Here is a 23,357-nt window from a genome sequence, read left to right on the forward strand (position 1 = left end):
ACACTGTTTTTCATAGTGGTTGTATTAGTTTGCATTCCCACTAGCAGTGTACTAGGGTTCCTTTTCCTTCTCATCCTTGCCAGCAGTTGTTATTTGTTGATTTACCAGGTGTGCTGGTTAATAATGAGGATTTTGTAATCAAAGAAAACACGATAATTTCAAGAGAAACATCAAAAGTGCTTTATTCAAAGTAATGTCCATCGCTAGTTACACATTTCCCTCATCTTTCAGGTAATTCGTGGACTTTTCTTGTTTTGAGGCAAACCATTTAGAGACCCAATTTTCCACTTCTCTGGACCTTTTGAAGTGCTGTTCAGAAAGTGCGTGTGCCATGGATCAGAACAAGTGGTAATATGAAGGAGCAAGGTCTGGTGAATACAGCAGGTGGGTTAATACTTCCCAGGCAAGATCTTTTAACGTGTCTTTAACTGGTTTTAAAGTGTGTGATGGTGCGTTATCATGAAGCAAAATTACTTTGCCGTGTCTTCTGGCCCATTCTGGTCATTTTACAATCAAAGTGTGGTTCAAATTGATTATTTGCTGTTGGTAGCGATCAGCATTAACAGTTTCACCTGGTTTTAGAAACTCATAATACACCACACCTTCCTGATCCCACCAAACACAGAGCATTGGCTTCTTTCCTAAGCGATTTGGCCTTGCAGTAGATGTTGATGGTTGACCTGGATCAACCCATGATTTTGTGTGTTTGGGATTCTTAAAACAAATCCACTTTTCATCGCCAGTCACAATTCGATGCAAAAAGGCTTTCTTTCATACCGTTGAAGCAACATTTTACTAATGACTTTTCGGTTTTCTATTTCTTTCGTTCATTTTATGCTCTTGCCTCCACTGTCAAATATCAATTGAGCCTAACGGCTTAGGCCAATTTCTGGGTTCTATGTTCTGTTCCAATGATCTATATGCCTGTTCTTGTGCCAGTTCCAGGCTGTTTTGAGTACAAAGGCTTGTAGTATAACTTGAAATCCGATATTAGGATCCCTCCAACGTTGTTCTTCTTTCTCAAGATTGCTCCTGATGTTCACGGTCTTTTTTGGTTCCATATAAATTTTTGGAGTGTTTGTTCTGGAACTGTGAAATATGCCATTGGTATGATAATAGGGATTGTATTGAATCTATAGGTTGCTTTGGGTAGTATGGACATTTTAATGATGTTAATTCTAACAATCCATGAACACGGTATATTCTTCCACCTGTGTATATCTTTTTCAATCACTTTTTCCAAGGTCCTGTAGTTTTCTTAGTACAGGACTTTTATCTCCTTGGTTAAGTTTATTCCTAAGTATCTTTATTTTTTTGTTGCAATGGTAAATGGGATTTTTTGTTTGTTTGTTCCTCTTTCTGAGAGATCATTATTGGTATATAAAAATGCCATCAATTTCTGCATGTTAATTTTGTATCCTGCTACATTGCTGAATTCATTATTAAATCTAGAAGTTTTTTGATGGAGTCCTTAGGGTTTTCTATGTACAATATTATGTCATCTGCAAATAATGACAGTTTTACTTCCTCCTTTCCAAACTAAATGCCTCTCATTTTTTTCTTCTTATCTGATTGCGGTGGCTAAGACTTCCAGTACTATGTTGAATAAGTGTGGTGAAAGTGGACATCTTTATCTTGTTCCTGTTCTTAGGGTGAATAGTTTTAGTTTTTGCCCATTGAATATGATGTTGCCCATAGGTTTGTCATATATGGCCTTTACTATGTTGAGGTATGATCTTTCTATTCCCACTTTGCTGAGCGTTTTTATCAAAAATGGGTGTTGGTGATGGGGGTGGGAGGAGCTGGAGAGAGGTCAATGAGGGGAAAGGAGACATATGTAATAGTTTACACAATAAAGAATTTAAAAAAATGGTGTTGGGGTGGAATGCTTTTTCTGCATCTATTGAAAGGATCATGTGATTTTTGACTTTCAATTTGTTTATGTGATGTATCACATTTATTGATTTGTGAATATTGTACCAGCCTTGCATCCCTGGAATGAATCTCACTGGTCATGGTGTATGATCATTTTAATATACTACTGGATCCAATTTGCTTATATTTTGTTGAGGATTTTAGCATCTATGTTCATCAGGGATATTGGCCTATAATTCTCTTTTTTTGTAGTGTCTTTATATGGTTTTGAAGTTAGGATAATGCTGGCCTCATAAAAAGAGCTTGAAAGTGCTCCTTCCTTTTGGATTTTTTTTAAGTTTGAGGAATAGAGTTAGTTCTTCTTTGAATGTTTGATAAAATGCCTCTGTGAAGCCATCCAGATCAGGGCTTTTTTTTTTTTTTTTATTGCTTAAAGTATTACAAAGGGTATTACATATGTGCCCATTTTATCCCCCCGCCCTAGACAGTCCCCTAGCCTCCCCTATCCCCCAATGTCTTATGTCCACTGGTTATGCTTCTATGCATGCATACAAGTCCTTTAGTTGATCTCTTACCCCCCTACCTCCTGCCCCGCAACCCTCCCCGGCCTTCCTGCTGCAGTTTGACAATCTGTTTGAGGCAGCTCTGCCTCTGTATCTATTATTGTTCAAAAGTTTATAATGGTCTCTATTATCCATGAATGAGTGAGATCATGTGGTATTTTTCCTTCATTGACTGGCTTATTTCACTTAGCATAATGCTCTCCAGTTCCATCCATGCTGTTGCAAATGGTAAGAGTTCCTTCCTTTTTAGAGCAGCATAGTATTCCATCGTGTAGATGTACCACAGTTTTCTAATCCATTCATCTACTGATGGGCACTTAGGCTGTTTCCAGATCTTAGCTATGGTGAATTGTGCTGCTATGAACATAGGGGTGCATATATCCTTTCTGATTGGTGTTTCTGGTTTCTTGGGATATATTCCTAGAAGTGGGATCACAGGGTCAAATGGGAGTTCCATTTTTAGTTTTTTAAGGAAACTCCATACTGTCTTCCATAGTGGCTGCACCAGTCTGCATTCCCACCAGCAGTGCACAAGTGTTCCTTTTTCTCCACATCCTCTCCAGCACTTGTCGTTTGTTGATTTGTTGATGATAGCCAGTCTGACAGGTGTGAGATGGTACCTCATTGTTGTTTTCATTTGCATCTCTCGGATGATTAGTGACTTTGAGCATGTTTTCATATGTCTCTTGGCTTTCTGAACGTCCTCTTTTGAAAGGTGTCTATTTAGGTCCTTTGCCCATTTTTTGATTGGATTGTTTATCTTCCTTTTGTTAAGTTGTATGAGTTCCCTATAAATTTTGGAGATTAGGCCCTTATCGGATATGACATTGGCAAATATGTTTTCCCACACAGTGGGTTTTCTCGTTGTTTTGTTGATGGTTTCTTTTGCTGTGCAGAAGCTTTTTATTTTGATGTAGTCCCATTTGTTCATTTTCTCTTTAGTTTCAAGTGCCCTAGGAGCTGTATCAGTGAATAAATTGCTTCGGCATATGTCTGAGATTTTGTTGCCTTTGGATTCTTCTAGAATTTTTATGGTTTCCTGTCGTACATTTAAGTCCTTTATCCATTTTGAGTTTATTTTTGTGTATGGTGTAAGTTGGTGGTCTAGTTTCATTTTCTTGCATATATCTGTCCAATTTTCCCAGCACCATTTATTGAAGAGACTATCTTGGCTCCATTGTATGTTCTTGCCTCCTTTGTCAAATATTAATTGAGCATATTGGTTCGGGCCGATTTCTGGGCTCTCTATTCTATTCCATTGATCTATATGCCTATTCTTGTGCCAGTACCAGGCAGTTTTGAGAACAGTGGCTTTGTAATACATCTTGATATCTGGTATTGAGATCACACCTACTTTGGTCTTTTTCAGGATTGCTGCAGCTATTCGAGGTCTTTTTTTATTCCAGATGAATTTTTGGAGAGTTCGTTCTAGATCTCTGAAGTATGCCGTTGGTATTTTAATGGGAAGTGCGTTGAATTTATAGATTGCTTTGGGTAGTATGGACATTTTAATGATGTTGATTCTACCAATCCATGAACACGGTATGTTCTTCCATCTGTTTATGTCTTCCTCTATATCTTTTTTCAACGTCCTGTAGTTTTCTGAGTAGAGGTCTTTTACCTCTTTAGTTAAGTTTATTCCTAGGTAGCTTAATTTTTTTGGTGCGATGGTAAACGGGATTGTTTTTATAATCTCTCTTTCTGAAAGTTCACTATTGGTGTATAGAAATGCCTCGGATTTCTTGGGGTTAATTTTGTATCCTGCTACATTGCCAAATTCATGTATTAAGTCCAGTAGCTTTTTGATGGAGTCTCTAGGGTTTTGTATGTATAATATCATGTCGTCTGCAAATAAGGACAGTTTTACTTCCTCTTTTCCAATTTGGATGCCTTTTATTTCTTCTTCTTGCCGAATTGCAATGGCTAACACTTCCAGTACTATGTTGAACAGGAGTGGTGAGAGGGGGCATCCCTGTCTTGTTCCTGTTCTTAGGGGAAATGGTGTTAGTTTTTGTCCATTGAGTATGATGTTGGCTGTGGGCCTGTCATATATGGCTTTTATTATGTTGAGGTATGATCCTTCTACTCCCACCTTGCTGAGAGCTTTTATCAAAAATGGGTGTTGAATTTTGTCAAATGCTTTTTCTGCATCAATTGATATGACCATGTGGTTTTTTTCTTTCAATTTGTTTATGTGATGTATCACGTTTATTGATTTGCGGATATTGTACCATCCTTGCATCCCTGGGATAAATCCTACTTGGTCATGGTGTATGATCTTTCTGATGTACTGCTGGATCCGATTTGCTAAGATTTTGTTGAGGATTTTGGCATCTATGTTCATGAGGGATATTGGTCTGTAATTCTCTTTCATTGTGTTGTCTTTACCTGGTTTTGGTATTAGGGTGATGCTGGCTTCATAGAATGAGCTTGGAAGTGTTTCTTCCTCTTGAATTTTTTGTAGTAGTCTGAGGAGGATAGGTTTTAGTTCTTCCTTGAATGTTTGGTAAAACTCCCCTGTGAAGCCGTCTGGTCCTGGGCTTTTGTTTGCTGGAAGCTTTTTGATGACTGCTTCAATTTCTTCCATAGTTATTGGCCTGTTGAGATTTTTAGATTCTTCCTGATTGAGTTTTGGAATGTTGTATTTTTCTAGGAATTTGTCCATTTCCTCCAGGTTGTCTAGTTTGTTGGAGTAGAGCTGTCCATAGTATTTTTTAACAATCATTTGTATTTCTGTGGGGTCTGTTGTTATTTCGCCTCTATCGTTTCTAATTTTGTTTATTTGGGTCCTCTCTCTTTGCTTCTTGGTGAGTCTGGCTAGAGGTTTGTCAATCTTGTTTATCCTTTCAAAGAACCAGCTCTTGGTTTCATTGATTTTCTGTATTGTTTTTTTGGTCTCTATGTCATTTATTTCTGCTCTAATCTTTATTATCTCCTTCCTTCTGCTCACTCTGGGGTTTTCTTGTTGCTCTCTTTCTAATTCTTTGAGTTGTAGAGTTAGATGATTTACTACCATTTTTTCTTGTTTGTTGAGATAGGCCTGTAGAGCTATAAACTTCCCTCTCAGGACTGCTTTCATTGTGTCCCATAGGTTTTGGATTGTTGTGTTTTCATTGTCATTAGTTTCCAAGATGTTTCGAATTTCTTCTTTGATTTCATTGGTAACCCAATCAATATTTAATAGCATGCTATTCAGCTTCCAGGTGTTTGAGTATTTTGGGTTGTTTTTATTATAGTTTATTCCTAATATTATGCCATCATGGTCTGCGAAGACGCTTTTTATGATTTCAATTTTCTTGAATTTGGGGATACTTTGCTTGTGACCCAATATATGGTCTATTTTTGAATATGTCCTATGAGCATTTGAGTAGAATGTATATTCCCTGGCTTTCGGGTGAAGTGTTCTGAAGATGTCTATTAAGTCCATCTGATCTAGTGAGTCATTTAGGATTGCTGTATCTTTGCTGATTATTTGTCTAGAGGACTTATCCAGTGCTGTCAGTGGTGTATTAAAGTCCCCTACTATGATTGTATTGTTGTCGATGTCTCCTTTGATATCTTCCAGGAGTTTTTTTATGAATTTGGGTGCTCCTGCATTGGGTGCATATATGTTTACCAGGATTATATCTTCTTGTTGTATTGATCCCTTTAGTATTATGAAGTGGCCTTCCTTATCTCTTGTTATGGCCTTCACTTTGAGGTCTATTTTGTCCGATATAAGTATTGCTACCCCAGCTTTCTTTTCCTTTCCATTTGCCTGAAAGATATTTTTCCATCCTTTCACTTTCAGTCTGTGTGAGTCCCTTCTAATGAGGTGGGTTTCTTGTAGACAGCAGATGTATGGGTCATGTTTTTTTATCCATTCAGCCACTCGATGTCTTTTGTTTGGAGCATTTAGTCCGTTTACGTTTAAAGTTATTATTGAAAGGTACTTGTTTGTAGGCATTTCTGTTTTTGTGTGGCTGTTTTCTTTCTGAGCTTTTTATTTCTTATTTTTATACCAGTCCCTTTAGCATTCCTTGCATTGCTGGCTTGGTGGTGATAAACTCCCTTAGCCTTTTTTTGTCTGTGAAGCTTCTTATTTCCCCTTCAAGTTTGAATGATAGCCTTGCTGGATAGAGTATTCTTGGATTCAGTCCTTTGCTTTGCATCACTTTGTAAATTTCCAGTCCATTCTTTTCTGGCCTGATGTGTTTCTGTTGAGAAATCATTTGACAATCTAATGGGAGATCCCTTGTATGTAACTTTCCGTCTCTCTCTTGCAGCCTGTAAGATTCTCTCGTTGTCCTGAACATTTGCCATGGTAATTATGATGTGTCTTGGTGTGGGTCTTTTCGGGTTCACCTTGTTTGGGACTCTCTGGGCTTGTGTGACTTTTTTCTTCCCCACCTCAGGGAAGTTTTCTGATATTATTTCTTCTAATAGGTTTTCTAATCCTTGTTCATCCTTCTGTTGTTCTGGCACCCCTATTATTCGTATGTTGTTTCGTTTCATGTTGTCCCAAAGCTCCCTTAGGCTCTCCTCCTGTCTTTTCATTTTTTTCTCCAATTGCAGTACGTTTTGGGTGTGTTTTGCTTCCTTGTCTTCTAAATCACTAATTCGGTCCTCCGCTTCTCCTAGTCTACTGTTGATACTTTCAATGGAGTTTTTCATTGCAGCTATATCACTCTTCATTTCTACTTTGGTCTTACTTAAGTTGTTGATTTTTTCATCTGTTTCTTCTAGCTTCTTGCTGAGGTTGTCGATTTTTTCCTCCATCCGGTTTATGCACTCTAGAACCCTTATTCTGAATTCTTTTTCTGTCATGTTGCATGCCTCTGTATTACTAAGCTGCTTTTCTGGAGAGTCCTCCTTCTCTTTCCTTTGGGGGTTTCTTTGTCTACCCATGTTTGATCTCACTGACATACCTCGACGTTGAGTCGTTCAGTGGCTGCTCCCTTGGTGGCAGTGACTCCTTGGTCTGCGGTTGCTCTTCGGGCGGTTGCAGTAGCAGCTGCTCTTCAGTTGGCAGCAACTCCTCTGGTGGGTGCTGTTCACAGCTGTGGTGGCTCTTCTGGCTGGTGGGGCGAGGTTTCACGTACAGCTGCTGTTCCTCAGCAGAGGGTGTGGTGCTCAGGAGGTTGCTGTTGCTTGGATCTGCTGTGTTGATTTAAAGGCACAAAATACAACACAACAAGGCACCACGTACCAGGCACTATACACAAATATATTCACGATATTAATAACCCCAAATAAAGGTGACCACCTGAATTAAGAGAATTAGGGGATACGGAAGAAGGAAGAGAAAAAGAGACAAAAGAAAAGAAAATTAGGGACCAAAAAAAGGAGTGCAAAAATGAAATTGGGAAAAAGGAGGGGGGAAAGTAAAAGCGAGAAAAGAAAGGAAAAGAAAAAAAAAGAGCGAAAAGAGAGAATGAAGTGGAAGAGGGGAAGAGACTTTTTTATATGAGGAGAATACTCCTATAGAACAGCCATTAATCCCAACAAATTCCAGCAACAGCTCCCTGGAGATGAATGCAAACTAGAAACAACCAATAATATAACGATGAAAATAGAATGGAGAACACTAATCCCAAAATAAAATAAAGAGAAAATAAAATGGCACTTTAAAAAATGGTAAAATGCTAGCAGTAATAATACTGGTTAAAAATAAGAAGGTAGTAATTAAAAGGGTAAAATCAGGTGATGGAAAAAAGAAGAAAAAAAAAAAGAAGAAGAGGAAAAGAAAAAAAAGAAAAAAAATTGGTTTCTTAGTTAAAAGGTGAAAAAAGAAAAAAAAAATATTGCAGTAGTGAAGGTCCTTCGGTTCTTCTATTCTTCAGTGTGGCTCGCCTTAGACCTGCCAGGTATTCAGGAGAGTGTTGAGTTTCCCTGCGATACACTGTTCCTCTGTGTTGTAAACCACAGTCCTTATTTTAAAGCAAGCCGCATTTGTTTCCCAGACTGCCTTATTTTGTGTTTAGCAAAGAGTCAGTTTGTGGGTCAGCCTCTGGGTGGCAGTGTTCTGGGGTTGGCCTCTGAGGCTACAGGGCCTCTCTGTCCAGTGGAAGTTCACTGCCCAGAGCTGGCTGCGTAAGAGTTACCAGTGCTGTGTTGTTGCTGGGATTGAAAATCCCTCTATAGGCCAGACCCTGTTAACTCCCAGGGACTGATCAGGTTATTTTAATCCTTGATCTCCTACAGGGTGGAATCTGGGTGTGGCTGTGCTCCTTGCCTGGGGGCTGGGGGGAGGAGTCTCACTCTCCGGAGAGAATGGCTGCCTCAGCCCTGGGCTCAGGGGTGTCTCAGCACTCAACTCGCTGCCACCTCTCCCGGCCCCCCCTCTCTCCTCAGTCTCTCCCCAGATTCCACTCCTCTGCACACTCTCCCTCTCTTCAGCACAGGTGAGTGTCTGTATCCGAAATGTCCCATGAACAGGGTTCAGTGAAAACAAACAAACAAACGCCGGCTGCGGAAACGGGGAAGGCTTGGTTTCTGTAAGCTTCTTCTCTTACCGGGACTGCATGGTCTGGTCAGCTCTTCAGGCTGCCCTCTTTAGGCTCAGTCCTCTGTGATCACAGACCGAGCTCTCAATTCCCCCGGCAGCGCCAGGAATCCCGTGGTTCTCCTTTCCCCCGTCAGGGGCTGTGCCTGTCCCAAGGGACGCGGCTGTCTGCCACGCGGTCTCCCTCCGACTCTCTGGGCTCAGAGGTCTGGTAAACTTTCCTGTCCAAATCCCTGGTTTTTTTTTTTACCTTTCCAGGGGAGTTCTGCTCTTCCCGGCTGCAAACCGTCTCGCCAGCTGAGGAATTTCGCCAATTCGGGGTGGATGTTACTAGTTTCAGCTGCTCACTCCATTTGCTCAGGGACACGACCTGGGACGCGTCTGCCTATACCGCTGCCATCTTTCCTCTCCCAGATCAGGGCTTTTGTTTGCTGGGAGTTTTTTTGTTTGTTTGTTTATTTTTAAATTATTGCTTTAATTTCATCAGTTTTTATGGGCCTATTCAGTTTCTCTGCTTCTTCCTGATTCAGTTTTGAAAGATTGTATTTTTCTAGGAATTTGTTCATTTCATCCAGGTTGTCTAGCTTGTTGGCATATAGTTGTTCATACTAATTTCTTATAATCCTTTGTATTTTTGTGGTGTCAGTTGTTACTCCACCTCTTTCATTTCTGGTTTTACTTATTTGGGTCCCCTCTCTTTGTTTCTTGACAAAACAAAGGTTCATCAATCTTCTTTATCTTTTCAAAGAACCAGCTCTTAATTTCATTGATCTTTTGTATTGTGTTTTTTGAGTCTCCATGTCATTTGTTTCTTCTCTGATCTTTATTATTTATCTCCTTCTACTTGCTTGTAGGCCTTCCTTGTTGTTCTCTTCCTAATTCTTTTAGTTGTAATATTACATAGTTTATTAGAGCTTTTTCTTATTTCTTGAGGTAGGCCTATAATGCTATGAACTTCCCTCTCAGGACTGCTTTTGCTGTGTCCAATAGATTTGGGGTTGGTGTGTGTTCATTTTCATTTGTTTCCAGAAAGTTTTTTTATTTCTTCCTTGATCTCATTGGTAACTCATTCATTGTTTAGTAAGATGCTATTTAGCCTCCATGTGTTTGAATGTTTTTGAGTGTTCCTATTGTAATTGATTTGTACTTTCATGCCATTGTGATTTGAGAACATGCTTGATATGATTTCAATCCTTTTGAACTTGTAGAGAAGTATTTTGTGTTATATAACATGGTCTATCTTTGAGAATGTACCATGTGTACTTGAGAAGAATATATATTTTGCAGGATTGGGGTAGAATCCTATCTAATAATAGACAAACATGGTAATTGACTGTACCTTTGCTATGCCTCCCATTGGCTAATCAGCACGATATGCAAATTAACCACCAACAAAGGTGGCGGCTAATTTGCATACTGCAGGCAGGGCGGGTCAGCGCCATCCCACCTGCTCCGCCACCATCTGGGCCTGCTATCTGTGACCCGGGGTGGCAGGGGTCCGATGTCGACCCGACCAGGGGTGGCCAGGTGGGGCAACAGTGATCGGCCGGCTTGCCTGGGCGTCCCGTGTCCGACCTGGCCCAGGAAGGTGAGGCAGGACAGCGTGGCTCCTCTGTCACCCCAGCTTACTCATCAGAGCTCCCTTGGGGGCCTAAGCCTTTAATCGGCGGCTTCTAGACAGTTCTTTAAAGACCTTAAAAGTGTGGTTTTGAATTCTATATCCAGCAGTTTGCTTTCCTCCAATTCTGTTGTTTGTGTCCTGTTTCTTTGTCTCGGCATTTTTTATGCTTCGCTGTGTCGATAGAGTGCCTTTTTGTGCTAAGTGTCCCAATTACCTGAGGTAGACACTCTTGGTGCACCCCCTTGTGGGCTTTGTGCACAGTCTTGTTGTAATTAAGCCTTGATTGTTGTAGTTATCACTGTGAGGAATTGCCCTCCAGGCCAATTGGCTGTGAGAATCAGCTGTGTCTGCAGTGGGAGAACTTCTGTGCTGGAGACACCCCTCGGGGGCTAGACTTGCTTCGATGGGGCTTTGGTGCTCACTGAGTCTGCCCCCTGAGTGTGTCTTTTATGGTTCCATGGAGCTTCAAACTGGATGGTCCCACTCTGACCTCTGGGCTTCCTGGCTCCTGGATCTCTAGGGAGGTTCTAATCTAGCCTTTGCCTGAGGCTACCCAGCAAAAGTCTCCCTGCAGGGCTTGGGCAGGGCGGGTCCCAGGGGATCAACAGGGCGGGGTTAGCAATTATGGCTGCTCCCAGTCTTGCCCTGAGAGGCTCTGCTTCTCAGTGTCCCAGTAATCTCTGCAAGCCCCACAGAGAGAAAGCTGCCCTAGGGTTCTGAGCGATGCCAGACAGTCCCTCTTTTCCCGTATGAGTCTGGGTCCCTAGAGACTCACCTGGAACTGGAGCTCAGAGCCTGAGACTCCCTCCCAATTGAAAATGACAACCACACCCTCAGTCGCCAGCCCGCTCCGCATGTACTCTGCACCTTAGTATTTTACTTCAGCACTGCACCTCCTCTGAGTCTCGGTATGCTTTTCTCTTTCCTCCTTGTTGTAGAACTTCCACTCAGCCAGCCTTCCTGTGGTTCTGGATGATGTCTGTTCCGTCTTTTAGTTGTATTTTTGAAGTGGTTGATCGAGGCAGCAAACTCCGGTGTTTACCTATGCTGCCATCTTGGTTTCTCCCAATTTCTACTTTTTAAATAAAATATATTTGTATTGGTTTTAGGGAGGAAGAGAGAGGGAGATATAGAAACATCAATGATGTCAGAGAATCATTGATTGTTTGTCTCCTGCATACCTCCCATTAGGGATCGAGCCCACAACCCAGGTATGTGCCCTGACCAGGAATTGAACCATCACCTCCTGGTTCATAAGTTGATGCTCAACCACTGAGTCATGCCAGCTGGGCTCTTCTTCTTAAAGCACTCCTTTTAACATTTCTGCAGTGCTGGTTTCTTGGTGATGTACTCCTTTACCCTTTTTCTGTATGGGAAGTTCTTTATTTCCTCTTCAAATTTAAATGATAGCCTTCCTGGATAGAGTATTTTTGGGTTCAGGTACTTGTTTTTCATTCCTTTGAATGCTTCCTGCCAATATCTTCTGGCCTGAAGTGTTTTTGTTGAGAAATAAGCTGATATTCTAATAGGTATCTGTTGTAGATAACTTCTTATTTCTCTCTTGCTGCCTTTAAAATTCTTTATTTGTCTTTAATGTTTGTCATTTTGATTATAGTGTGTCTTGGAGCTGGTCTCTTTGGGTTCATCTTAATTTGAACTCTCTGTGCTTCCTGAACTTGTGTGATTTTTTCCTTCACAGCTTAGGAAAGTTTTCTGTCATTATTTCTTTAAACAGGTTCTCTATTCCTTGCTGAATTTCTTCCCCCTCTCTTATCCCTGCAGATGTTGTTATGTTTCATGTTGACCCAAAGGTCCCTTAAACTATCCTTTTGCTTTTTAATTCCTTTTTCTTTTTGCTGCTCTAATTGGATGTTTTGTTCTATCTTGTCTTCCAGTTCACTGATTCAATCTTCTGCCTCATTTAATTTACTTTTGATTTCTTTCAGTGTATTCTTGATGTCAGATTTGTTACTCTTCATTTCCAACTGATTCTTATTTATGGTTTCTATTTCTTGTTTCATGTTGTAGTTCCCACTATGTTCATTGAAATTCTCACTAAATTCCTTGATCATTCTTAAAACTATTACTTTGAACTCTGTATCTGATAAATTGCTTGCCTCCATTTCATTTAGTTCTCTTTCTGGAGTTTCCTCCTTTTTTTTTCATTTGGGGTTTGTTTCTTTGTTTCCCCATTTTTTTTTCATCCTTTTGTATTTGTTATTATGTATTAGATCAAATAGCTATGATTCCCATTTTTCCTGGGTGGCCTTATGTTGTAAATGTTTTGTGGCACCCAGTGGTGCAGTTTCTTAGATCTCTTGAGCTGGATGCTTCAGGAATGCCCCTTATGTGAATTATTTGGGCTTTTCTGTTGTAATTAGGTCTTGAATGTTGTTGTCCTATTCATGGAAGGAGTCTTCTCTCAGGCTGGCTGACTGTGAGGCTAACCCTCTACCATGTCATGTGAACTGTTGTGCAGGTGCTGGCAGAACAAAACAAAACATAGCAAAACAAAACAAGAAACAAAACAAAATCATACATAAAACGCCTATAACAACAACAAAAGCAACCACAAAGGAAGAGAGAATTAGGAAGGAGAAAAGAGATCAATAATAGAAGAAAAGAAAAGAAAATACAAGGAGAAAAAAGGGGAAGAAAAAAGCATATAAAAGGGCAGAGATAAAAGTAAGAAAATAAAAATAAAGAATAGGGAAAGGAAAATAGTACAAAAGAAAACAGGAAGAAAATAATTATGAAATGGAAAGTAGAGGAGAAAGCAGATAGAAAAAAATAAGAAAAAGAAAAATGAGAAAGCAGAAGAAAGAAGAAAAATAGGGTAAGAAAAGAGGAAGGAAAAATAATCAGATCTTGAAAGAACAAAGAGAGACTAAAGTAATAACAAATCAATAAAGAAGAAAGATGAGGAAGATAAAGAAAAAAAAAGTGGTGCTTGTCTCAGCAGAGTTTAGTACCCCCTGGCAGCTCCCTTTGAATTTTCTTCTGATGAATGAAGCTCATTATTTTTGTTTGCCAATTCTAGACTTCATGGGAGGTACTTAGGTGCTAACTAACCACTGTCAGAAACTGCCCTTTGTCTCTCAGCAATCTGTTTGAAACTCCAAGTGATCCACAGTTTGTGTCTTTCTCCACAGGACGTGGCTGCTCACGCGAGGGGCCAAGATGCACTCTAAGGCTTGTTAGCAGTGATGGGTAAGCAAACTTCCCCTAGTTCCCCAGGCTCCACCTGCACCTGTCTTCATGTGCCAGCCAGTTGTCAATCTTAGTTACTCAAAAGTCTGTTTCTGGAAGAGCTTTAGGCAGACTAGTGAGTTTAGACCTCCGGGTCTCCCATGAGGGGGAGGTGTTGTTCAGATTTCAGGGAAAGCGTTGGGTGTGTTTCCCTGCCCCAGAGCTACTCCTCTGATAGTGCCCTAGAATGTTTACCTGCCCTCGGCTGGGCAGAGGGGCTGGGCAGAGATCTTCGGAAGCATTCAGTGGGATCAGCTGAAAACCTGGAGCTTCTATCAGCTCCCCCATGGAGAGGAAGCACCAGTCAGGTTCCTGGGTTAGTGGGGCAGTTGATGCCACCACCATGCCAGTAACTGATGCTTCCTGAGACTGTTCAAAGCCCTAGGCTTGGCCTCTGCTGCTGTCTCCTCTGCAAAGGTCAAAATGCAGGGTGTGGCAGGCAGGGCTTCTGAGGGTGGGGCCGGGTGTATCACCGAGGGCGGTGTTTTTTTCTTTTCCTGAGCTGTGCCTTCTGAAAAGGGCCAGTTCCTCTCAGGAACTATGATCAAATTCAGGTCTCCTGGCTGCCTCTTTTCCATGCCTTTCCCCAGTACTTCCTACCCCAGTCTCTCCTCAGGTACCTTCAGTCTGCACTCTCCTCCCTCCACTGAAGCTTCTGGTAAGTAGCTGCAAAAGAAAATCCCATGCTCTGAATTTTAAAAACAAACAAACAAAATCAAAAAAACTGAGGCTGTATCTCTGACCAGCTCCAGACTCCCCAGCAGCGGGAAGCCCTGTCCCCTTTCATGGCTGGGTGTTACCGGTACATGGGCCGCTATTCTGGGCTCTATGGAGCCCAGCCTAGGTTCCGGGCCTGTCTGCTCAGGAAAAAGATCCTCCTGTAGCCGAGAGATCCCTCCTCACTCTCTACCTGCTGCCGGTGGAAGCTGGGTCAGCCCCTCTCCAGACTTCGCCCTTTCTACCTGTCTCCAGGTGTTTTCTGTCCTTCCTTGATTTAAGTCTCCTTCTCAGCTGGACCTCAGTTGGTAATTTCGGGTGAATGTTCCCCAGTTTAGTTGTATTTCCAGTCTAGCTCTGGAAGGAGGAGCTGAAAGGTCTGCCTATTCCCCACTCCTATACTAATTATCCATGTGCCACTTAAACAGAAAAGAAAGGAAGGTGTGGGAAAGAGACCTTATAGAGCAGTGATGGCGAACCTTTTGAGCTCGGCGTGTCAGCATTTTGAAAAACCCTAACTTAACTCTGGTGCCGTGTCACATATAGAAGTTTTTTGATATTTTCGACCATAGTAAAACAAAGACTTATATTTTTGATATTTATTTTATATATTTAAATGCCATTTAACAAAGAAAAATCAACCCAAAAAATGAGTTTGCGTGTCACCTCTGACACGCGTGTCATAGGTTCACCATCACTGTTATAGAGCTTAAAAAGTAAGAGTAATAACCCTGCATGGAGGAATGAAATTCCAGAGAGTTGCTGGGATAAAAGGTGAGGGGATATGAGTATCGCTTAAGAATCCCACACAGAATGCTAAGGAGATGTCAGTGCCCACTCAGCCCAATGGGCCCTGAGCCCCTGGGTGCGAGGCAGGTCTGGCCAGCTCTCAGGGCTCTCTCCCTTCAAGAGAGCAAGTGTATGGTCAGTCCTATGGGTTGTGAATGTGACTGTCACCAGAGCCAGATCCTGGCTCTTTTCAACTCTCCTCATAAAATAAACTGGACCCCCATGAAAAGTTGAGGTCTGGCCTTTTGCACTGATATTCCCCATAGGTCCAACTGTGCACCAAGAAATAAAAACACATGTATGAAACTGAGGCCCAAGAGGTAATTTATGTTACACACAGGAGACCTTGATCACTGGGGAAGCTCCCCAGCCCCCACCCTCAATGATATGGAGGGCGCTAGCACACAGCTCTCAGCTCCTGGGACTGCTGAGTAACTCTCCACACAGGCTGCTGAGCTCTCCCACCCATCACTCAGCATGTGTTCTTGCACGCCTGCTCACTGTTCTTTCCCTACATTCCTTGAACCTGGCTTAGTTTTGCGACTGATTAACTCAACTCTTAACCCTAGCCTGCTCTACTGGAGCACTGAACCCTCTCAGCCCTTCCTCCACATGCAAACTCTTATATCTTTAATTAGATTAGCCAAAAATTTCCTGTCCCTCAGATCTCCCCATCTTACATTTTGTACTCTGTGGTGGAATGATTTTTTGTCCCAAGTCTTCACTCCTTATTTAATTATGTCTATGTGTTTACCATGTGAATTTACAGTATATACAACTAGATTCAGCAAGTACACTTTCCTGTCCCATTAATCTGGGTTTGGGCACCTGACTTGCTTTGGCTGATAGAAAGTGGGAGAACATGATGTAAGCAATGTCTTTCAATGTGCATGTGTGGTTTGGCTTGCTCTGGTTGCACTCTGGTTCTAGAATAAAATACACAAGGCACCAACCTAAACCCAACATCAAGCACAGAGATTCTCCAGCCAACCTGCAGACCTACAAGCAAGAAAAAAAAATATTTGTAAGCCACAGAGTTTGGGGATTGTTTGTTATACAGGATGTTTAAAGTAAAAGCTGACTAATACAGACACTATGAGGAGAAATAGCCTGCCTCATGGGCAATTTTGTTATCTTTCTGAATTTATGATTGCAACTGGTGGTCTCTCCCATGAAAGGCCGCTTGCACCAGCCAGGTCAGCTCCTTCCTCAGTCTCCCTCAACTCCCTCCCACCTCACAGGCTGGTTGAGGACCCCAGCCACCTTGATACCATATTGATAGCACTTCACTTAAGAATGTGGGAAAATTTAGCATTTACTATTTTATTCTCAAGTTACACAATTTATGATAGATGAGGCTGATGGTTTTGCAACACAGATCACACCCTGGTTAGGGAAGTTGTGGTGATGGGCAGAGGTGGAGACACAATTGTCCAGTTCCTCCTGGCAGGAGCCTGGTCTCACTTAACTATGGCTAGCACTGCTTTTTTAAATTGTTATATAAGTATATCTTACATAGAATTTATCATTTGAACTATTCTTAAATATAAATTCTGTTACACCACCATCCATCTCCAGGACTTTTAATCTTTCCAAATTAAAATTCTGTACCCATTAAAAACTAACTCCCTACTATCCTACTCCCCAAGCCCCTGGCAATTACCATTCCTTTTATGTCTCTATGAATTTGACTAATTTGGTTACCTCATATCAGTGGAATCACATAATATGTGTCCTCTTGTGTCTGGTTTATTTCACTTAGTATAATGTCTTCTAGGTTCATCCATATTATAGCATGTGTCAGAATTTCCTTCCTTTTTAAGGCTGACTAATATTCCACGTATGTATATACCACATTTTGTGTATCCATTCATCTCTCAATGGATATGTGAGTCACTTCTACATTTGGGCTGTTGTGAATAATGCTGCTATGAACATGGTGTACCGAAGATGAAGCCTGGTGCTTCCTAACTAGGGTGTATACAGCTGGGTATATGCCAGGAGTTTTATTTCAGAGAAGTGCCAGATTCCAAGCTGGGAAAGTGAATTGAAGCCTGGAGTCCGTCTCACCAGGCTTGAAGAGAAGAAGAAGCAGGTTGAGAAAAGTGCCTTGGCAGTCCAATAACGTTTTCCAAGGAAACTTTCTTTCTGATTGTCAGCTTCAAACATGTTAAACCTTTGGTTGGAATAGAACTAAGGGCTACAAAAGTCTTTAATCTTTTCCTTTGCAGTTCTGCATAGGTCGTTGTCTGTCATCTCCAAAGGTGGTCGCCATCACTTCCTTCTCTCCCTGTATATGCACCCAGCTCTCTCCTCAGGAAAGCAGAGTATATTACTGCCCTGTCCCTTCTCATTTTGCATGGCCCCGTGATGGGCCTTGACTGACCAAACATGATGCAAGTGATGCTGTGCTGGTTCTGAGCCTGGCCTTTCAGAAGCTGGACATCTTCTGCTTTCTCCCTGGGAGGAATTCAGAAGCATGTAGGAAGGCCAGCTACCATGAGCTCCATGCTGCAAGGCAGCCCATGCTGGCTATGTGGGGAGGGTGCACTAAGGAGACCCAAGGAACCAGCTGACAGAGGAATCAAGGCCCCGTCACACTACCTTACTCCAGCCATCTCAGCCAGTAACCCCACACCTCATATTTTGGGAGTTCCAGCTGAGGCCCAGATGCTAGTGGCATGGGCACATTCCCTCTATGCCTTGTACAAAATTCTGATCCAGAGAATTTTGGGAAAATAAAATAGTGTTATTTTATTGCACCAAGTTTTGATATCTGACTATGCAGAAAAAATACCTGAAGCAGGGTCTAGCACTTCATTTAGGAATGTGGGAACACTTAGCATTTACTGATTTACTCTCAGTCTTTTGGAACCTCAGCAGAAAACGAGACAAATAAAATCCCGTTTTAACATCTCAGTACATACTTTTCTAGATATTCTGGGAAGACTGAGATATGATGCTTTGTTAACCTTTAGCAGCCTCTCTTAACAGGTAACTATCATCAGGAAGAAGCCTCTACAAGCACAATTCTGATCACCAGCAGTAAGCTGGCTCCTAATGTTTCAGAGCTGGGGGCTAGAGTACATACAGAGACCTACATGCCACGTGTCTAAATATTTAAAGGCACTAAATCAGGCTAACAACCTAGTAAACTGAATAAAATATGTTCTATCTTGCTGCTTTGTGAAAAATACCTTCATAACGATCTTGCCAAGTTCAAATTTAGAATTCTCTACTCTTTGGAATTGTACATAGGAATATGGTGGCACTGGGAGAGCTGGCTCTGGCTCATGTCCTTTGTTCCATAAGTTGCTTCTTTCCAGGGAGTCAGGAGGGTATTCCCTCATCTTGGTCATGAAAAATTGCACAGAGCATTGCCTACCACAGAAGCCCATCTGACCCCCATCTGACCATTGGTGCGCATGGTCTTGATTGAGTCTTGATCCTATACTGCCTGTGTGGTTGACCTTTAGTCTCCAGCCCTCTTAAGAGGTTGGAACTGATATAGTGTATTCCAAATTCCCATGATAAATCATACTGCTACAATGTGCAGTGGCTAAAGTCCCGAGGCAAAAAAAGACCCTCTTGCTAGTGGACATTCTAGGGAACTAGAGATCACCTCCCAGTAGCCAAGAGTGAAGGCCAGATTTCTCTTTAGGTAAGGCTAACTCTTCACTACACAGGGGCCCAGAATTGGGCTCCTTCTGCCTAGGTCTGGGGTGGCATTGATCAGAAGCATGCTCAATGCCATAGCAGAGTGACACAGCAGACTCTATGTGGCTGCAGAGTAAGTTCTCTGAAGAAACCATGCTTGGTAAGGGAACAAGGGATGGGAGGAGGTTCCAAGTCCAAGAAAAGAGACCAAAAGTAACAAGAGTAATGTCAGGAAGGCCTAGGATGAACTGAAGCTTGTGAAAAAACACCGGCCAATTAGCCTTTTAATGAAGAACAACCTGGTCTGTGACAGTGGGTAGAACTCCAGAACTGCTCTCCTGCTTCAGAAAGCTCCCTGGAGGAGGGTGATCTGTTCACTTGTCCAATGAGAAAGTCAAGAAAGCTATGAGAAAATTAAAGCCAAAGAGAGCAAAAGGCTAATGAGGAAAGCCAACCTTTGCATCCCACGCAGGGTGGGGCAAAAATAGGGTGACAGTAGTGAGTACACAAAACACAAAGTTTATTCTTGTATTATTATTTATTAATTATTATATTATTTTCCATAAGAACAACTGTATCCTACTTTTGCTCCACCTTATACTTGAATTTGGTCAGGACTCTGAAAAACTCCCTCATGGTGAGTGAGATAGGGACACATAGACCAGGTGACAGTGACAGCAGGTAGATTTATCTGGCTGTAGATCCCTGTGCTCGAAGGTGGGTCGCTCTCCACTGGCAAGGTGCCTCTGATGGCCCTGTTTGGGTTCCTCATTTTTATCGTCAACTTGGATCAGGTAAAAGACATTCTTACCACTTTATAGATGACATTTAGCTGGGGTGGGGGTGGGAGGGTGGGTGTCACTGATATCCTGAAGAGAGAATCAGGACTCAGATGGATCTTGACAGAACATAACAACAAAGGAAGTTTAATTGAGATTGCTATATATTCTATATATGTTATATGTGTTACATATCTATGAGCCAGGGCAGGCTTGACTTAATAGGATTTTCTGTGACCAAAGCTGAGGAGTTTTTAGTTATTGGGAATTCTGTATGAACCCACAATATAGTTTCCCCAAATATGAATAATACCTTAGAATGCATTGAGAGAAATAAAGCAAATAAATCTATGAGGGTAGCAGCAGTTCTGCTGGGGTTTGTACTGCTTAGAGCTCTTCTGTTTGGCTTCCTATAAAACAATCAGGCCCAGAAATAGTTGGTTCAAGTGACAATGACTCCAGAAATTGCATCACTTAAAAGTGGTGGCAGAAGCTCAGTGTTTTGCTTCTGAAGCAAGAAGGCTTAGAGGAGAATTGCTAGCTGTCCTCTAATATTGAAGGGCCATCGTGATGGATTTACTCTGTGGTACTCAGGAGGGGAAAGATTAGGATGAATGAATGGAAGTTATAGGTTTCAACTCAATACTCAGGAGAATTTGCTATGATGAATGCCTTATGTAATAGCTCCCATTGCTCAAAGGATCCACATAGGAATATTACAGAGAGGGTTTTGGAATCCATGAAGATACAATATCTGAACAAATTGGAAGATCCCTAATGGGGGAGATTTCAAGCACTGTGGAAGGCTGCAAGGCTCATCAAGTTAGCCCGGAAGCAGCTGTCTACTGCCCCTCCAGAAATGAAAGGATGGCTCCTGTCCCAGGACTGGATTACCTTTCCCCTTAGGTTTGAAGATTTGTAATAAATCAATAGCTTTGTTGCACCCAGACTGAGGTTCTGGCTTTTCACATTGGCAAAAACAATCTCCCATTTGACTGTAATATAACTGGAATAAAATTAACTCACTTTCCGTATGGCCAGGTGTGCAGAAAGCCCACGTTCGTATTCATTTTTCTTGGATTGTGCTTCTTTGTATGTTTCAAACATCTGTACTGCTCAAGGTCTCCTATTTATAGCTGAAGAGATGTTGAGATGGCCCAGGGGCTGATTTCTTATACTCACTCTGCTATAAAACTCACAGCAGCTATAAAAACTGGCTATTTTCTAGAACTTGTACCTCTATTATTTTTCATATGCACAATGTGGCACCTGCAAAGATATATCTGTGCTGACCTTGTAAAAAGTTAAAGTTGGCTTTCCTTTTCACTGAAAAGAGCACATTTGATGAAAATCAGATGGGATATGAGGTCATAAGTGGGAGTTTGCCAATGGAGGTGTACTTAAGGGATGGGCAAATAGCAATAGACGCCATATCCTTAGGCTAAGACACTACTTACTATGAAATGGACACGTTCTGAGGCAACAAGAGTTTATATAAATTTGCATAAGCTTGAGAAAGCTCAGGGGTGTTTTGGGCCTGCAAGGATGGGAAAAAATTCCCCAATACTTATGAGGCTGACTTTCCTGAAAATGTGACTCATTTTCCCTAATTCATGTTTATGCATGTCATTCTGACTCTGATAGATACATTCTCAGAGGCTATCAGAAAAATTCATAGATCATGCTCATATGGCTCTTTCTGTTGTCACCCTGAGATGAAGACAGGAGCTTGCTATCTTCATCACCTAACATTAGCACATCAAAATGAGGTTTGTGATGCTTGGTAACTTAATAAATTGTCATTGCATTTACTTTCACCCCAAACTATTTTCTTTTTTTGCATTTAAAAATGGCTTTTCAATGTTTTCAGAATTTCTAATAGTCTGAGAAAAGAAACAACCTCATAAATGCCATATATAGTGCTCTACTTAATCAATGAGCTTTTGGTAAGTACTAATTGGGAAATAAACTCAGTCTTTTCAAAAGCCAATCACAAATTTACCCCATGGCTTGAGGGACCTTGTCCTACCTTCTTTGTTAAACCCTTTGATGAAGGAAAGAGAACATCGGAAGCATGTGTTGCTGTTGGCAGTTGGCTGATAACCTTGCATCTTGGGAACCTCCAGCCTCTGAGCGTGCAGACCTGCCATGTGCAGATGCATACAGGCACCTGCAGAGGCCAGAGGTGCTTGTAGGTGGACTGGACAGTGCTTCTGGCAATGACAATTGAGCAAATGCAAGGCTTTGAGGAAATAAAACAAAAGTCCAAACTAATCATTGCCTGGGCTTTGACCAACTTAAATACGAATTTCCAGGGGTAGGGCTCTGGCAATCTGTATTTACTAAGCTACCCAAAGGACCACTGATCCTGGCAGCATGCCTTTATCTTACATATTGTAGTCACACCATTACTAAGGCCAGAACTGGAGATAGACACCACAGGTATGCTCTTTTTAAGTATAAATAACCCAGAAGGGAAGAAACCTGATCTTAATTCTTAGTGTCTCCAGCCTTTGCCTTTCCACCCTTCCATATTTTCCTCTTTGGTTATGTCCCCAGTCTCCCCAGTCCTTCTGGGTTTCTGTGCCTTCAGTTTATCCTCGTCTCACTTTCCTTGGATATTTAGGAGAGACCCATTCACAGCCATTGTGACTGATGTGTGTTTACTGATCCTATAATGACTCCAACCATTTCCCTTCCTGGATATACACATTTGAACATATTTCAAAGCCCTTAAAGTTCACTCTTCTGGGACTTCAGTTTTCTCACCTGGAAATAGAGTTTGGGGTTTAAGAACACAGTTTTCACACTGGAACTGTAGGTATTAGCAATGGTTAGAGGAGAAATTCTAATTTGAGAACTTTTGTAATCCTTGAAATCATACAAAGTTGTCCACGCTCTGCATTTTAACATGGACTGACCCTGGCGTGTGTTCAGACCAAAGCATTGATTCAATGTCCATTCTGTGCCGCTAAGGGAACCACATAAAAGCCTTATCCTCAGGGACCCATGCCATCCCTCATGCCATTCCACCAAGATAAGCTCTTCCATCCTCCTTCAGAACATCCAGGAGTCAGCTGTGAGCCACCTAAACAGAAAAGGTGGGCTGAAAAAAATGTTTTTCCTAAAGAACAAAAGAAAAAATAATTGGACTAAAGAGTGAGAAAGAAAAATTTTAAATGTGTACAGTGTTATTTATGAACAGTGAACTAACAGATGCTTTAAATGTTTTATTTTTTAAAATATCATTTAAACAAAAATTTGACATGTAGTCTTTTTATAATCAGAAAACACAAATGAGTATTTTTAAAGAGCAGGCCCAGTCCTGGAGGTTGGCCAGACTCCAGCCCTCTCATAGATAATGACATTGTGCCGGCAGGTGCCCGCTCCCCTGGCTGGAGCTTGCCCGCTAAAAGTGGTACTGCTTCTGGAGAGGGAACTTGTTGAGCCTTATTAAGCATTCATTCCTCAGTGTGGCAGTTTTTGTAAGATTCTTCCTTGGGAGCAGTTTTGACAGTTGGGAGGTGATAGTTCAGGAGCCAGAGTGCAGAGGTGGGGGGGCCAGGCCCATGCCGGAATAAGGCTTTGGGGGCTGTTGGGGTGCTGATATTCGCGCATCCTCA

General features: G+C 41.7%; 1 long non-coding RNA gene across 1 annotated transcript in view; it reads left to right on the plus strand.

Moving 5' to 3' along the window:
* Positions 1–264: 264 nt before the first annotated feature.
* LOC118661689 overlaps positions 265–23,357 on the plus strand; it is a 48,134-nt gene continuing 25,041 nt past the window's right edge. The window contains exons 1-2 of the long non-coding RNA XR_004969440.1: positions 265–384; positions 13,696–13,753. This is a non-coding gene — a long non-coding RNA (uncharacterized LOC118661689). The remainder of the gene's footprint in view (positions 385–13,695; positions 13,754–23,357) is intronic.

This window comes from Myotis myotis, unplaced genomic scaffold (assembly GCF_014108235.1).
Source record: "Myotis myotis isolate mMyoMyo1 unplaced genomic scaffold, mMyoMyo1.p scaffold_m19_p_1, whole genome shotgun sequence".
In the NCBI taxonomy this organism is placed as follows: Eukaryota; Metazoa; Chordata; class Mammalia; order Chiroptera; family Vespertilionidae; genus Myotis; species Myotis myotis.